Raw genomic sequence first — 12515 nt, 5'->3', positions numbered from 1 at the left:
CAGTCCTGACCTGCTCAGTCAAATGCTAATGCACAGTTTATTACATAAGTGGGAATGAATATGCAATCAGCTCCATCACCGCAAAGATGTTGGCAGGCTTTAAGCTCAGCTGATAGCATCTGACAAAATGGCTCTCTGCTGCCACAGTAATATCCTTCAGACACCTGCAGTGAAATCTGTGCCAGCAGAGACTCGAGCTGTCCTGGCCGCCGGCCTAAACCTCCCAGTCACAATGCATCATCCGTCCCCCAGTGGCTGTGCAGCAGTTGCTTTTTTAAAATCTAAAAAGAAACCAAACTGTCAGAAATGGAGCATTTTGTTTCTTGGCATCTTGGTCCTAAATACTTCATTAAAAAATAAACAGTATAATGTGGAACAGAAAATTAAGACAGGTTTGTGTGAAGCACATGCTGCTAAACAAACAATAACTAAAATCCAGCATTTCTAAAAATAATGCTCCATTATCCATGCCAATTTTTAAAGATTTTATGCAAACTTAGTGCTTAAAACGTGTTCAGCTACATTATATTTTAGCTCAATATCTTTATCTGAATGATTTATAGTCATATTTGTGTCTACTAAGGCTACAATAGCCATCATGAGTCAGGATGGCTTCAAAGTTTGTAGACGATGTGAATCAAATGATTAATTTCTCAGAGCTTCATTTAAATCCACCCATTGATTTGTGACATATTTTGCTCAGACACATGGGTTTCACTTCAAAAATTACTGATAATGTTTTAATCAAACATCTAGCTCCATCTGTTTGTGTTTGGATTCCATGTTTGGGAGGACAATCTGCTACTACCACACCAAAGTTTAGATAAAACAATTATAAAATGGACTTGGAACCATTTTTGTTTGTGCCTTGATCAGTTAGTTATTAGTGGCCATCTTGAATCAAACTGACACCAAACAATTTTCACTTGTATATTTACAGTAGGCAGCACATTGGCACAGTTGGTAGAGCTGCTGCCTCTCAACGAGCAGGTTACCCTGGTTCAAACCCCGGTCCGGGGGCCTTTCTGGGTGGAGTTTGCATGTTCTCTCGGTGCATGCGTGTGTTTTCTCCAGGTATTCCGGTTTCCTCCCACAGACTAAAAACATGCATGTTAGGCTGACTGGTAACTCTAAATTGTCCCTAGGTGTGAGTGAGAGACTGAATGGTTGTTTGTCTCGTTTGTCTCTATGTGTCCCTGTGATGGACTGGAGACCAGTCCAGGGTGTACCCTGCCTCTTGCACAATGATTGCTGGACATGGGCACCAGTGACTCCCACAACCCAAAAAGGAAGAAGCGAGTAAAATATAATGGATGGATGTATATTTACAGTAAATTATTATTTTTCAAGGTCAAGGTCAAGGTTTCTTTATTGTCATTTGCATCTCATGTGGTACATGTGGTAGAATGAAATTGTGTACACAGGGTCCCAGTTACATCCAACAAAAGTATAAATTGTAAAAGAAAAACAGTAATAAGCTCTAAGATATGAACTAAGAAACACACTAAACTAAGAGTACACTGCACTAGTAGTACAAAAACAATACGCCGAACAACAGCAGCATGAACATGAGTCTGTGTGAGCAGATGAGTACGAATGAACACAGAAGAGTGAAATAAATCAGCAGCATGAGATCAGCAGCGTGGATAGTCAGCAGCACATATCAACAATCAAGTGGCATTACAGTGATTTTTTTTCACAGTGATTATCCTGATTAGGGATTTATGAGTCTAACAGCTTCAGGGTAGAAGCTGTTCATCAGTCTAGTGGTTCTGCACTTAATGCTCCTCAACCTCCTTCCTGAGGGAAGCGGGTCAAAACGTGTGTGTTGGGTGAGTGGGGTCCTTCATGATGCATGTGGCCCTCTTCCTGCATCTGGATATGTAGATGTCTTTGATGGTGGGGAGACTGACTCTAACAGATTTCTGTGCAGCCTTCACCACTCGCTGCGGAGCTTTTCTTTCTGCAGCTGTGCAGCCTCCATGCCACACGTTGATGCTGGAGCACAGGATGCTCTCCACTGCATACCTGCAGTGGAGATAGTTTCACTAAAGTCCATTCCCTGGTTTGTGAGATATTTTGCTAACAAATCAGACAAACAAATTAATGCACACAAATGGAGACAGTTACATTATAGTCAGCGAGTGATAATATAAAGCCCGACTGATTAGAGTAACTATCTGATAGACAAGTAGGCAGGTGTAAAAATCAATTAAATGGTTCAAGTGTTAGCTTTATCTTTCATGTCCTCCTGTCAAAGTGCAGCTGGTCAAAGTATTGGAATTACTTTTTTTATCTGCTTCTTTGTGCCATGTCCCTGTTAGATCTGATGTAGTAGCTGTTCAGCCTGCTTTACCTGCAGCGAGGGCTCATTTCATTCTGGGCAATGAGCGAGCCGGTGGAAAGATTGTGCTGGTGCCTGATGTGTTGGACAAACCTGACACAAGCCTTGATTCTGAAACGCAAACATCTGCCTTTAACATTTTCTCTGATGTGAAAACGCTCATCTTGAGTTGTATTCGAGGAGGTCAAACACATCCTGTCAGGTTTAAATACAGTTAAACCAAAGACTTAGCTTTTGTTTTTCAGTTCCCGTTGATAGTCAACATTCTTTTCCTACATGAAATGACCAAGTCCTAAAGTTTAACTAGCTTTTTTTGTTGCCATGACTAAAAAAAGATTAAATAAAGTATGTTATTTGATCCAACATGTGACATTTATTAACCCACTATCCTTCTACAAAATTAAGCCCATCCTTTTGAAGATGACACTGGATCATAAAAACGTTCCAATGTGTCATTTCAGAAATTGTGATTTGTTTCAGAAAATCATTTTATTCCCTAAAACAGAAAAAAAAAGTAGCTTCTTCACAAAACTTTAAGGTAAAAGTGATCTGGGGCACATGGGCAAAACCTTCCTCCATCTACGATACGATCCCTGACAGAAATCTGAATCAGAATATGACTCATGTGTGTTATTTCTTCACAACGAGGCCCTGATAGCATATCTCCTTCCAGCAGAGAGATGGACAGACAGGCAGTGAGAGAGGAAAATGCTCTTATCGCTGCCTGCCATATGATGGGATTAGCTGGAGTGTTGTCTAACAAAGCATTAATGAACAGTTTTAATTGCCTGCATGGCATACACTGCCAAGCTCCTGAACTACACACACACATACACACACACACACAGCTTGAGCTATCCTCATCAGGACATTGCACGAAAACACAATCTTTCACAAACGGCCTAACTAAAAATACTACATGTACCTGTGACTCATGTTGTTAAGGATCAGACTTGATCCATTACGACAACATTGGCTACTAATCAATCCCACATACACACACAGAAGACCAGAGTCAGTTTAGTTGCTCTGCTTTTATTCTCACTACAGATGCACAATTAATATAAATGCTTATATAGATAGATTGTCTGCTTTTGAAGACATTTTGCTTCTAATATTAAGATTTTTTCCAAGTTTTTATCATTTATTTTTATTATCTTGTGACACAATACAATCTGGCTCCAATGCAACCACCAGACTTCATCCACTTCTCTGTGCTAAAAAACTGCTGAAATTTGTTGAAGTTAAGAAAAGAGAACAGAGTCTAAATGTAGCCAAACAATAGCTATAAGTTCAAATTAGCAAAACCATAGCTAAAGGGTAAATGTAGCAAAATAATAGCAACAAACTAAAATTAACAAGAAAATAGCTAAAAGCTAAAAGAAGCATTAGAAGACAAATAATAGAGCAAGCATGCTCAGTTCAATTTCATTGTCTTTGTGAACGGAGAAGAGATCTCAATGCATTTCTGAATGTATTTTTTGTCAACAAAGGTAAATAATAAAAAAAGTTATAAATACTGAAAGTCATAGCACCTTATGACCAATTGAGCTAAGCGTTTTGCTAAATTTAAGTTAAGAACAAGCACAAAGAATACAAAATAATGCAAAAAATAAGTGGAAGAAATTATAAACAGGAAAAAAATGGTGTAAATGTTTGCCCAGCAATCAATCTATTTATTCATTTTTCCAACTCACCTAATCCAGACTATCCAGGACTTCTATCAAACAGATGCCTGAACCACTTCAGCTGATGTGGGACTGAGGACTTCAAACCACTTCTTAATGGCTATGCATTCATTATGATTGAACATTCCACAGAAAGTTATTCTGATGTCTTTAGCATTGAAATAAATAATCCAAGATTCATTGTGTAATCAATATTTTTAAAGCTATTCAAGCAGAGAGAAAGCAGAACATTCTCACACCGTCAACCATGAAGCGCAAGAAAAGCCCTAACACAGCTGAAGCCCAATAGGGAGCCGCACCAACCTCAAGTATGAACAGGTCAAAAATCAATGAAGACTTACAAAACAAAAAGTGAGAATTAAACAAATTGTCCAAAAATGAGTTTCATGGACTCTGACTTTTTTTATTTATTATTTTAATACAAAAAAAAAATAAATCTGAAAGCAGGTGAGTACAATTGACAGACAGAAACAAAATTTTCCTTAGAACGTTTTATTTCTTTTTTGATACACAAGGTCTGTTTCAGAACATGAAGAGTGACTTTTCAGCTAGAAACATTTTCCCTCTCCTGACAAAATCAAGCTGAGAACCCCAATTGAGAGAGTGATTGCCACCACCAGTAAACCCATCCCATCCCTTTCAGTCTCCGAGGCTTTTTCCTGCGCAACATTTATCACTAAATGTACTGAAAGAACTGGTGCTATGATGCATCTCAAAGCTCAAAGGCTCTTTTTTGTAACAGCCTGACCAACAATGGAACAAAATGCAACAAGAAATATACATGTAACAGGAATTAATCATAAAATATCCACACAAAGCACATTAAATAGTGCAAATTATTTACAGTTTCTATTTTTATTACATTTAACAATACTACTCAGACAGCTTCAGAGATCTTGGATTAAAACCTTTTTATTACTGACAATGCAAGAGCTTGACAAACACAGAAATTTCATTTTCTTATTGAGAACAGTGCAATTAGTGTTCCATTAGATGTAAGGGGAGCCATTATCTCATCAACACAGTGCTCTCTGAGTAGACAGGCTGTTAATGCAAATCTGTTCCTCAAGAAAAATCACATACTTGACACAGTTTTCTGTGCAATAATCAGATCTCCTGACTGGTAAGAGTTTGAGGTTAACTTATGTCACTCTGAAACCCGCATGTTGGATACACAGCCACAAGTTTCACTGTGAGATCATTAAAATCTAGCATTTCACACTTTATTTGTGCATCTGTTATTTCATACCATAACTCAGAATAGGTTTTTGGAAAATAACAAATTATTAACTTTAAGGAAGATAAATATGACTGTCATTGTGTAAATAAGCATTGTTTTTAGTGTTACCCGTGAAGTTAAAAATGTTTAATTTCATATTGAAAATAAATTAAGGCAACAAATAATATCTTTGTACTTTGGTTCCTAAGAGACTAACTTTCTTGTAACATATTGAAATCTTGATCAAAGAGACATAATAATTGTGGATTCAGATGGAACAAACATACCTACCCTCCTCTGAGCATAAAAGGATCTGTGGTTGAAGTGGTCTCCAACTACAAGTACTTGGGTGTGCACCTGAATGATAACCTCAGCTGGAGCAACACCACCACCAGCCTGATCAAGAAACCTCATCAGTGACTCTACTTCCTCAGACGGCTGAGGTGAGCTGGACTGAGGAAGCTCAGTCCTCACCTCCTTCTACAGGTGTGCAGTGGAGAGCATCCTGTGCTCCAGCATCAATGTGTGGCATGGAGGCTGCACAGCTGCAGAAAGAAAAGCTTTGCAGAGAGTGGTGAAGGCTGCACAGAAGTCTGTTGGAGTCAGCCTCCCCACCGTCACAGACATCTACACCTCCAGATGCAGGAAGAGGGCCACCTGCATCATGAAGGACCACACTCACCCAGCACACACACTTTTTACCTCGCTCCACACAGGCAGAAGGTTGCAGAGCATTAAGTGCAGAATCGCTAGACTGAGAAACAGCTTCTACCCTGAAGCTGTTAAACTAATAAATCCCTAACCAGGAAAATCACTGTAATGACAGTTTATTTGGAGATTTGTCATTTTATCTGTGCTTCTGATTATCCATGCTGCTGATTCCTTACCCATAAACTGCTATATTCATACCCATCTGCTCACAACAGACTCATGTTCAGGCTGCTGTTTAATACACCTTATTTATATTACAAAGTAAGTAGCATGTATCTTAGATCCTTGTATACAGTTTTTTTATATATACTTTATATTTTTGGGTGTAACTGGGACCTTGAGTAAACAATTTCGTTCCACCTCGTGTACCACGTGATGCGAATGACAATAAAGTCACCTGGAACCTTGAATCTTGAATAATATACTCTGGACGTATCACCAGTGTATTACAGGGAACATATGAAGCGAACAATCTTTCAGCCATGTACATGATGGTAAATTTAAATAACAAATTGTCAAAGTAAAATAAAATTGTATGAGATGTCTTCAACAGATAAGAACTCTGGTTATTTTAGACTACTGTACACTTCAGGTTTCTGTTTTCTGTCAGAACTGTGACCCTAGTGGTTCTAGTTTTTCAAAGTGTAAATCTCACTGGAAGCATTTTCTACCATCAGGCTTTACAAGTAGTAACATGTCATCTCTGTGAAACTTTGCCTTGATTTTGAATTTACAAAATTACCATATTAGATTATAATAATATTTTTTTTTCTCACTTACTGTTTTTTATTCCAGACTATTAAGTTGCAGATTTGTAGTTGTGGAAGAAAAAAATTAATAAAAATCAACATTACACACAGGTCAATGATGTTTTGTCATTAAACCAATAAATATTGAGTTTGTAATCAGCCTGGTTAAAACGGACTGCAACAAATCCACTCATAAATAGTATAGAATGGTTGATGTTTATATTCTGAACAGAACAAATTCTGTTTTGGCTCTTCTCGTATAAGGTTCTCAAATATATCTATCTACCAAAATAAAATCACTATCCAAAATGTTCTCTGTACTGCATCAATTTAACCACATAAAGTCTAACCAAAGAGGCATCAAATGTCAACACTCTCAAGCCTCATCATCTCTTAATGCTGCTTATGATGTCATGCCAGCCTGCCCTCAGCTGTCAAGCCCTATGACACACAAAAATACACATACATACACAAACAAATGGTATTTACAGTATAATTACTTCCATGACAGTTCACATGCAAGCCCATCACTGAGCATCATCGAACCACTGAGGCATGTAACTGTCTAAAACACAGAGAGAAAAGTGATCAATTACAGAGAGACTTTCATGATCGTCTTCATATCCAGTTTAAGCCAGAAGACTGATCTTTTCTTTCTGGTAGGTTTTTCCTCATAAATTAACGTATTTGAGATTCACTGAATTCTGAAGCTACTGTCAATCACAAAAAAAAAAGCTACTGAAAGCCAGGAAAACCCATCAAACATCTCACCCTGCTATTCAACATTGAAATTTAGAGTTGTGCTTTTTTTTTTTTTTTTTTTTTTTAAGGAAAAACTGCGAGTGGATATTTAAATGAGGGTTTACTTTTTGGAGTAACTACAAATCCCAAGCAGAGTGAGTGATCACAAAACTCATTCATTCATCTCCACTCAGTGAAGACTGCCATCCTGCTGTTCTCGCTGTTGCTCATAACTTGGATCACCCAAGTAGAACGTGGCCTTATCTTGGTTTTGGAGTGTTGCTGAGGGACATGCCGAGAAAAACTGGATGGTAATTAGGTGCATGCTTTAGGTTTCACCAATCAACATGGTGCATGCCTCCTGCAGGCATTTTATGTTTCCAGACAGATGTTCTTTCAAGACCCCATTCTCATCAGAAAACTATAGTGAAATAACTGTAGTTTTTATGGAGATGATATATATTCAAAATAACTTTGACTACACTTTTCAGTTATTTGTGCACTGTATTTGTGAGTCTGTTGTGTGATGTATTTGATTTTAGTTATATTTCCTAAGAATGAAGAAGTGGAACTGACGACCTGTCAACGTAAAACCAAGAAGTGAGAAGAATAATGCATAAAACAGGTAGCCCAGACAAAAAAGGGGAAAATGGGGCATGCTTCGAAGAAAATGTCAGAGACAGATTACAGATTAAGCGTGCCACATCCAGCTCTCTAACTCTTCTTTCTGTCTCTTTTCTCATGGTAAATACTTTCCTTTTGTCTTCTTGGAGAAAGTAGTGGGAAACAGTGAGTCAGACTGGAGTGTGGGGAGCTGGACTGGACTGTTAATGCTTCCCAATGAATTAGGAGTTGGTTCTGCTGGTTTACCATTTGAATGACTGGGAAGCTTGGGAAGGTGGTGAGCTCTGGACACAAAGAGATGTTTCACAACTTAAACTTACTTTGGTTCACATCTACATGTCTAAATATTTGCCTCTTGGAACACAGTGCATTGTATGTAATTGGAAATACATTGCACAGTTAAACAAACAAAAATAGTGCTTTTGATTTGTCTTGACAGGTTTAATTTGGATACAACCTTAGCTTAAACTGTGGTCTTTTTGTTTACATACAGCCATGCATTCAGAAAGATCTTCTCAATCTTCTTTTAATGATTCGGTCTGAATAAACTAGTGATTCCAGGTCAAACATTTTGGAAAATAACAATGGTCATTGTGTTACTTTTTTCCACAAAAAAGCAACATTTTTTTTCACTACAATCTATTTGGCACACTTCCTATTGTAACTAATAAGGTCAACATGTTATTGCCATGGTAGGTTTAAGACTACATATGAACAAGGCTTTTGAGAAATACTGTCACAAACCCTGTTTAGTCTAGATACTGCTCTTAGCTTAGCTTACCGGTAGCTTACATGTCCCACACACTAATGTGCCCAACCAGCTTTTCATTTTCAGTCAGACCTTATAAATATGTTTGCTGTCATTGATGCTCCTCTGTTGAGCACACCTTGCTACTTTTGTCATTAGCATTTCATGCATGTGGAGAGATGAGGAACATAATACTGACAAAAATAATGTTATATTGGCACTTTAAAATGATTATATGAGTATTTGTAAGAGTAAAGTAGTTTTGTTCAAAACATAATTCTATGTGCAGAATATTCTGTGGCATTTGCCCTCAGAGTCCTCCAGCGGTAAACCTGGAGGGTTCAAGCTGCCTAAATCACTGAAAGGATGCACCTGTGCTCACAGAGAATGAGTTCAATCAATGAGTAATGAACTTAAGTAGGAACAATGCAATCAATGAAGAAACCTATTTAGACCCTCTTTTCACAGCACTATTTTTAAATGAAACTAGACATTTCTGTTGCAATTCAGAGGTTTATGTAAACAACAACAGCAATTGTATTCTCTTACACCAAAACTTTCTTGAATTCTGGTATCATAGTGGAAGTTTTTGAAAACGCCCAGCATCTGTGTGAAATCACACATGCACATTACCCACGGCTGCAGTCAATAGCTTTTCTGTGCTTGTGCAAGCAGATGAATGACATTAACAGTGGTGATAGCAGAGGGCTGTTCACACTGCTAATTCTTCAATGTATCAGACCTTCTGACATAAACCATATATGCAACCATTCTTAGGACAGCAAAGATCCATTTCTTGCATTTTTAAAATACTGAATGAGCCTGTAACTGTTTTCATGCTCAAGAAAGAAGCATTGGGATAAATAAAGTTCTATCTTATCTTATCTTATCTTATCTTATCTTGTCTTATATTGTCTTTTCTTTTCTTATCTTATCTATGTGGATACAGGTATGACAGAAATAAAAAATGAAAAAAAAAAACATACTGCCAGCTACTGACCTGGCATGGAAACTACTCTTCTCTTCATTGGCTGCCTGTTGAATTTAGAATTAATTTTAAAATCTTAGTTTTGACTTTTAGAGCTTTAAATGGACAGGCCCCCCAGTACATCACTGAAATGTTGATTCCTTATTCTCCAGCCCGCACCCTTCGGTCTTCAGCGCTGAACCTTCTTAAGGTTCCTAAGACCCGGTTTAAAACTCGGGGTGACCTGTCCTTTCAGGCCGTAGCCCCCCGGCTGTGGAATGCCCTGCCCCTGTCTCTCCGTGTGAACGTCTCTGTTGATTCTTTTAAAACACAGCTTAAGACATTTTTATTTCGACAAGCTTTTAGTTAAATGTTTTACTGTTTTTACCAACTGTTTTTACTGTTTTTATTAGTGAGTTATTATTTTTATTTTATTTTAAGCCTTTATTTCTTTATTGTTGTACAGCACTTTGTGATTGTATCTATGATAAGTGCTATATAAATAAAGTTTACTTACTTACTTACTACAGTGGAGTCAACGTTTTTCCCAATTTCACTGAAAAGCATTTTCATTCGCAGCATTACCATGTCTACATGTAACTTTTCCCTATTAACATCCATCCATTTTCCTTACCCGCTTCTTCCATTTGGGTTGCGGGGGTCACTGGTGCCCATGTCCAGCTATCACTGTGCGAGAGGCGAGGGACACCCTGGACAGGTCTCAAGTCCATCACAGGAACACATAGAGACAAATGAGACAAACAACCATTCACTCTCTCACTCACACCTAGGGACAATTTAGAGTTATCAATCAGACTAGCATGCATGTTTTTGGTCTGAAAGGTCCCGGGCCGGGATTTGAACTGGCAACTGTCTTACTCAGAGGCAACAGCTCACTGAGCCACCAAGCCACCCCAATTAACATTGGAAATTTTAGTACATTTTCAGGAGATTGTTCACATTTGAATAGGGTCTTAAACCCGCCTTTATACAATGTTTTACAAAACACTTCCAAACAGGTTTAAGAAACCTTTTTCCTACATTGGTGTAGTGCGTGAAACAGCTGAGGGGCCATGTGGGGGCTGAATTTGCTGTTGCTTTCTATGAGCCAGCAAGCAAGGTAGTCACAGAACTGGGTTGGCAAGTAGGTGTAAAGTGGGGGAAGGCGTGGGTGGCATCTAATCAAGTATAACCAGTCCAGCTCTGGTTTTGTGATGTCTGCTTCATTCAGGCATACGTTGTTACAGAACATGTCTTGCACAGGTTTGCTCAATGTGAATGACCAGAGACCACCTTAAGAGAGCTTAATCTTTGAGGTTATTTTTGCTAAATCATTTTGTGAAAAGACCACAAGAGAGCTTTTAACTCCCTCTTTAAGGAAAACTATTAAAGGGTCCAATTTACATAGTGCGTTCTGAATGGATTGCAATGTTCTTATGGTTAATCACAAAATTAACTATAGAGGCCATTTTCTACATGTAATGACCTTTTTGAGTTTCACTTGTAATGTTGATCAAACTTTACATATGTAACATCAATGCTAATTGGTTATTTAATGATTACAGTCTACATATTTCACTCTAAAGACTAACTTTGCTGTTAACAGAAGAATCCCAGTAAAACTCATGCTGCAGCAATAAATAGGTAAACAAATTATAACAAATGTTGCTAACTATTAAGGCATTTCTGTTGTTTTAGTGTTTTGATTTGTTTGCAACCACCTATTTAGCATTTTCTTTGGACATGCGTACCTGTTTGCTGGTGAAGATTCTCTGTCATCCAGGACATGATGAATTCAAAAAGCGTTCAATACAAAAACAACTGGACTTTATTTATAACAGAAGACATTTCGAAAGCTCCTTGGATGAGGAGCGAAACGTCTTCTGTTACAAATGAAGTCCAGTTGTTTTTGTATTGAACGCTTTTTGAATGAGTACCTGTTGTTCCTCAAAATCACAAGAAGGCCTCCTGCCTCCAGTGTAGCACACAAGATGGTGTTCATGTAACACGACCAGGAGAAGGGAACAACAAACCGTAGGTTATGATTTAACAAGGCAATGATTTTCATTGAAAATTTTAGGTTTTGGTTTAAAGTGGGTGGTACTTTGATATACAACCTAAAAATAATACAAATTTAGCATAATTTTAATCCTACATGAGTCAGCTCAATGTTTAAATGTCAAACAACTGGCCGAGTACCACTAAAACATTAGGCTGGAACGACGGTGTGGCTGTGGATATGAACGGCACACAAATGAATTACAGATAAATTTAACCTACTTGAAGATGAAGTCTTTGCAGTAAATGTTTCAAACATAAATTACAAAAACACAAATTAGGGCACAAAAGACTCCAATAGCGTGGAATAGTAGCATCTCCTAATGGCACGATTAATCACGCAGGCCACCGCATGAGTCACATGACAGAACAACACATTCTTTTCATTTTCACATAGCATGACATTTCCCTCTCCCACCAACCTCGTTTCCTCTTCTACTGCCGGAATATTTCCAGGCAGCCGTGCGAGACAATGTCACACAATTACCCCAAGCAAAAAGTGCCATGGCACTGACAAATGTAGTTTTGACTGAGCAGGAGAAACTACGTTCTCACATCAGAGTTAAATACCTCCTATTTATCTCAGCCAAGAAAGGAGAGAAAAGAGCAAATGGAAAAAGAAAAGCAGGGGGGGAGAAAAAGTGACTGACTGAGACAGGCAGTGAG

This window comes from Nematolebias whitei, chromosome 7 (assembly GCF_014905685.2).
Source record: "Nematolebias whitei isolate Nwh7 chromosome 7, NemWhi1, whole genome shotgun sequence".
NCBI classification, from domain to species: domain Eukaryota; kingdom Metazoa; phylum Chordata; class Actinopteri; order Cyprinodontiformes; family Rivulidae; genus Nematolebias; species Nematolebias whitei.
Note: the sequence above shows the minus strand (reverse complement) of the source record.